Below are 6,487 nucleotides of genomic sequence, written 5' to 3'. Positions count from 1 at the left end.
TATGGATTCCAGGGGTTGTTAAGCTAGATTTGACCCCTTCATGATATCTCTTGTCTTAAAGTTGCAAACTTTATTGGTCCCAATGTCCCATCTATGCAATAAGACCCTTATTAAGTCATTAATGAGCCTTTGAGTGTGTTCTAGCATGCATGGACGTAAAGTCTCCAACTTTACGTGTTTTGCCAACCTTGAGACATCAGATCTGTGTTATGCGACATTGATATGGGAGTTTTAGGGCTTAATGGGTCAGGACCCTCTTTAAAGAACCTAGGGTTTGAGTTTGACGCCTTTTGGATGCTTCTTGAGGGTAAAGCTGGAAACCTTACCCTTTTGATATCATTTTTGAAGAGATATGAGGTTTGGGGCCCTTGGATCCATTAGAAGCAGCTTAATGCATTAAGAGGTTGGATTCCTGGCCAAATCGGCGATTTCATTGGTGAACTCGACGAGTTGATGGGATTTTTCACGATCTGGTCAGACAATAGAGAAACTCGACGAGTTGGGTCAACTCTGTATGTTAACTTTGACCTTTGACCTTGGATTTTGACAAAGTTTGACCTTTATGGGTTTTAGGGCATGCTGAGTTGCAATTAAGGAAATTGTTTATGTTTTAGGGTTGTGTAGAGCGAATATTGGAATCTTGACCTAGTCAGCTTCCATGCAAGTATTGAGGTGAGTCTTCTTACCACACTCATGGGTCGAAGGCACCAAGGCCAACCCATTAATTGATATGATATCTTTGTATTGAATGGGAAATGGTATGCTATTTGATTTATGTATGGGTTTATGTGAAGATGGTGGTTGTCGAGGCCAACACAAATAATAACCCTAAATATTACACACTAAAATAGTGTATAGTGGTAAAGGGATCGAATCCACGGAGATTGGTTCAATTTATAACTCTATGAAAAATCTCTTTGTAAAAATACTTGTAAAAGGACAATAAAAATAAAATGAGGGTTTTGGTGTTTTGAAATACTTGAAACAAACTAGAATTAACTATGATTTAAATAGACAAATGCAACAAAATTAAGAGTTTGATGTAAAATCAATAAGGGAGAGATGGTTGACTTAAAGTTTCCTCACTTTGACTTTTGATGAACATATCATTAGAATCCAATGGTGCAATACTTTGATTTAAATCCTTAATTTTGCTATAGTAATCCAAGGAGCTTGAGATTACCTAGACTTTTCTTAATTGTTGAAATGGCTAGAGAAGCTCATAACAATTTCCTTAGTCAAAGTCACTAATTCCAAATAGCATGTAATTAGTGAAAGTCAACTAGCATTAAGAACCAAAAAGTCACCAAATCCAAGAGGGGTCAAATGCTTTCACCACCATGTTGGAGGAAATGTTTTTATGATTGTGTGAAGCAAAAACAACACAAAAATCATTTGTTGCTTGCTAATTTGAGGATCCTTTACTTAATCAAGAAATTAGCCAACTAATCACCACAAACACATTTAAACTCATGAACTAAAACATACAAGTAGTGATAAGATGTTAAAACACAAAACATTCCCATAAAGATTTAAGAACATGTTCATGGATTCTTCAACATTCAACAAAAGTTCAAAGGATTAACCAAAAGTCAACCAAGATTAGTTTAGCCAAGCATGGCTAAACTCAAAGAAACAAAGTTAGTGAAAATTGTACCAAACATTAAGCAAGAATCAAGAGGTAAAAATATGATGTTCTTCAAGTGTTCTTAGCCTTCCAAAGTCTTCAAAACTCTAGAGAGAATCTACAAAAATCAGATGTCCAAGAGTCTCCAAAAGATGGGCACTAACCTTCCTCAAATAGCCTTCCAAATGGATTTCCGAAATTACCCCTACAGAGCCTTGCGCGACCCGTGTGATGCTACGCGGGTGGGTTGCGCGGGTGGTGCCTGACATGGGCTTCTTTGAGATTTTTGGGCCTCCAAAGCATGTCCCACTAGCCCAGATCGAATTCAATCACCTCCTAGCCCATTTTCTTCAAGTTTTTATTCATTTTAAGCCCAATTTGGCCTCTCCAAATCCTCCAAACTCGCCCGGTTAATAATCTACTCGCGCTCGAATAAACTCCCGCGTTTTGCAAATTTAAAGTTTATTTCTCTCCAAGCCTTCAAATAATCATCAAGCTCGCTCCATGCATCATCTCCACAATCACCAAGCCTAACATCATTTTTGTCTACCAAATCTCATCGCTTCCCATACGTCCCGAACACTCCCGCTCCGGTAGACCCGAAAACCTGCAATTATGCTCACAAGATTCGAAAGTACCCGAAATAGTCATAAAATAAGAAAAGGGAAAATATGCATGGAAATTATCTAAATTATGAATGAAATATGCTAAAATAAACTATAAAAAGAAGTAAACAAAACTAAGTATCAAATCACCCCAAGCTTAAAACTTACTTGTCCTCAAGTAAGACAAGACTAAAATGAACTTGGGATGAACTATCCTAGAGAAAATAAAAAGAATGGATAGAGCCGCAGAACCTGATCACCATTAGTCAACATGGTCAGAATTGATCATGTTTTTACCTCACGAATTTTTCATCCGATGACAATGGTACCATAAACCACAGCCAGGACAACTCCTTTAGGTGAGTAAGGAGGGATGAGCAGTCGGAGCCTCAATGGAACATGCATACAATGAAGAATATCTATAGTAGGGAGAAAGCAGCCGGATGGGCTCGAGTGGAGCTCTTCTTTAAGTGTACACTCTGATCTCACGTTTGCCGGTTTCTCTCATGTGTAACTAGGTTTAATCGCTCGGGCACCGTTGTAAGAATCGGTTCACTTGGTGTTGGCCCAAACCTCCCGTAGTATCCGACTCGACAATCTCCCTAACATCACCAATTTGCAAAAAACAACTCGATCTATATACAATAAAACATACCTAAATAAATGAATATCAAACGCCGGGTGACCAAAATGTTGGAAGATTTAGTTCAATAATTGAATCGGTCACCCAGATTTCTGCAGCTGGGAATTTGCCTGCCCCTTTTTTTTGTTTTTTTTTTGTTATACTTGAAGGTAATGTAATAACGACCCTTTGACTCAAAATTTGGTTCCTAAAGTGTGTAAGTGGAACCGAAAGGGTAGTAATATAATCCGAATGGTCTAAGCGAGAAAATGACCATGTGTGGAGCATAAAGATATAATGTAAGCTCCTTTTCAAATTTGTGAATTTTTTTTTTCAAAAATAATGAAAATTTCCACATGCGGACTAAAAGACTTCTCTAAAATCCTATGAAAATCGCAAAAAGATATGGTGATGTGAAGAGACCGGATATGGATTCTACTCGGGGACAAGCACTAGTGCTTCATCCTAACGGTTCAAACATGATCAAGTGTGATCCTCTCGGCGGTAGTGACCGCAAGGCTAAGACATCCATTGCTATAGTATATCCTACAGTCATTAGTATTATATGCATAATTCTTCATGAAAACTACCTGCCCATGATCACTTACCCCTTTAAGCTACCAGCATCTGATCCCAAGTATGAGATCCCAAACTGCAGCTAATGGTCCCCGTTCGATGGGTGAGATAACAACAAGATCCTGGACCAATAATGATACAATAACTGTGAACCTATTACATGGCATCCAAGGAGGTGAGAATAAACAGACAACAAAAATGCATGAATGCTAATGCCCTAAGCTAAATGTTATGCAAAAATATAAAAATTGAAAAAGAAGAAAATAAAATCTTTTTGGAATTTTATATAAATAAAAAAATGAATGAAAATTAGCTTAAAACTAAAATGTTATACAACCTAGTTAAAAATGCATGAAAAAAGTAAAATAAAAGATAAGGGAAATGCCCCACCCCAAGCTTAAGAACAAGCATTGTCCTCAATGCTTAAGGAAAGGGCGGAAAGGACCTAAATTGGGGGGTCGGGCGGCGGGAAATGCCCGTGACGATAGTGGTAGTCCCACATATCCTGGACCTGGCGGGAAGTAGGAGGGAAGGACTGCTCCAATCGATCAACACGACTCGCCACATCTTGGATGGCTTTCGTATTCTCTTACGTTTGGGCATCGATGCGCTGCACCGTGGAGAACATTGTGGCAAATTGGTCAAAGAACGTAGGGGGGAAATATGGCGGGACTTCGTGTCCCCCCTGCTGATGCGGCTGGTCAAAACGTTGTGGAGGGGTCTGGAATTGATTATGCTGAAACATCGGCTGCTGCATCGAAGGCTGGTCAAAATGGTCCTCAGCTTCGGGCATCTCATCGTCCTCTTCGTCATCTTCTTCCTCTTGTTCCTCTGCATCGTCACCCTCATCATCACCGAATTCTGGGAATACACCTGCTTGGGTCAACTGATCTGGAGGAAGCCAAGTGTCGGGGTCGTCTGTATCGAATGAAGAACCGATCCAACTTGGCAGGATGTAAACCGGGGCCTTGTCAGAGTCTAACCAACTGTACATGCGTGTTCCCCGATCGAGCAACATCTCCATCCGGATGAGAGCGTCACAGTCTAGCAGGAAGTTCGGTGGGGTGTCGACAGGTATGTACTCGGGAGCCGGGAAGTCTAGGTCGACGGCTCGACCTATGATTGTGATAAGTCCCCCGATGAAAATTTCCCCCGAGGAACGCTGTCGTATGGAGTCGCATTTGTCTAAAAAGAAGCCTGAAAAACTGAGCGGGAGTGCACGCCTCATGCTTCGGAGGAAAAATAGCTCACATCTGTTGATTTGACCGAGCTCGAGGTGCCCGAAGATACTCATCGTGAGAACTCGGTGAGCAATTCGCCAGCAGGGGTGAACGATGTGCTTGGCTCGCTGTCGGCTTGGGTTAAAGGTTGTGAGACCGGAAATTTGCATCCAAAAGTTTGCATCCGGGTAACGCAGAAAATCTTGGTACTCTTGATTTTGGGGGCTGATGCGGAATGGATCGTCTATACCCATGATGGAATCAAGCTCTTCGTATGTGAGCCTATGATGCTCCCCTTTCAGCTGGAATGTGAGGAGTTTCGTTTCATCTTCTCGTGCATATGTGCTAAGAAATTCCATTGTGGGTTCCTCGTAAGTTCTGTCACAAAGTCGAAGAAAACCACGCCAACCCATTTGGAGGAACAAATTGTATACACCATCATGCACCCCAAGCTTTTTCATGGACTTTCTATGGTAGAATTTTGTCGGCCGGATTGTGTGACCCCGAAGGTTGGAGCGATAGGTTTTGATTTCAGCATTTGTAAGGGAAGGATCGCTTCCCTCTTCTCCTTTTTTTTTTTTTCGTTTACCGGCTGTTTTGCGTGATGGACCGGCGACATCCTTTTGCGGGTTAGGATCGATCGATGATCCATGGGTGCGTGTCCGAGCCGTGGTTTTGCCCATTTTCAAAACCTACAATATTAAAAACAACTTCACCAACGTAATCCCTCACCTCACCACTCTCAAATCAATGCAACTATCTTTAAACCGAACACAAAAATTCCAAGAAATAATGACACCCAACTTTTGACAATTTAAAATGGTTTCAACAACACTACTCGGTTAATTTGACAATTCCAACAAAAATTCGGCAGCATTATGCGACAAAATGAGAAAATCCCAACCAAAGTCTAAACAATTTTTGAATAAATTTCCAAGCAAATCAACTAATGTCAACCATTCTCAAATCAATGTTTTCAAATAAACCGGGCAACAACTAACGATCCTAGGCAATTTCCAAAGCATAATTAGATGCAATTATCGAATTGAAATAATGCAATGTAATAAAAACCAAGGAAAGAAAATACCCGAATTATCCCAAAATTGAACTTGAACCCGGAATCCGCTACCGTGCACCCCAAGCTTTGGTTATTCGTGGGTGCCAAAATGCAAGACTTGTTCACCGAAGGAATATTTTCAACTTGATTTGTGTGAAAAATCCGACGGCGGCTCGTGGTGGCTCAAAAATTCTGGGAAAATTTTTGGTGAGATTTTGAGGTTTTGTTCGGTTAGATGTAAAGAGTTTGGAAAAAGAAACACTTTGGTGGTGTCGGAAATGCGAAAGGTGGTCGGAGTTGGCCGGAAAATGCCCGGAAAGCGGCGAGTTGGGTGGTGGTGGCGCCCCTAAACCCGACAATGGATCGGAGTAAATTTTGGGTGGGGTTTGTAGAGCACGGAAAATGGTGAAGAATGGCGGTGGTCTCGTCGGATTCTGGCTGGTGGAACTCCGGAAAATTGAATTTATGTGAAAAGTGGGTTTATGTGTTCTTGAGAGTTTAAGAGAGAATGGTGGGGGTTTGAGAGAATGAAATGAAGAAGAAGAGTTGCTGGAGGTTTTCAATCCATATTCAAGTGTGGTCAACACCCGGTCAACGTTGGTCAACTCATTAAACCACTTGGTCAACGAAAGTCAAAGCTGATCAACAAAATAAGGGCTGGCTGTCAAGCAGCACGCGGGTCGCGCAGAGGGGGCACGCGGGTCGCGCAACATATGCAGTTAGTTCCCATTTTTATGTCGCAAGTTAAAGGTTGGCCGCACACACCAGCCGCGCACCCGT

This window comes from Lactuca sativa, chromosome 2 (assembly GCF_002870075.4).
Source record: "Lactuca sativa cultivar Salinas chromosome 2, Lsat_Salinas_v11, whole genome shotgun sequence".
Lineage (NCBI taxonomy): Eukaryota > Viridiplantae > Streptophyta > Magnoliopsida > Asterales > Asteraceae > Lactuca > Lactuca sativa.
The sequence above is the reverse complement of the archived record's forward strand: the minus strand, read 5'-3'. Positions refer to the sequence as shown.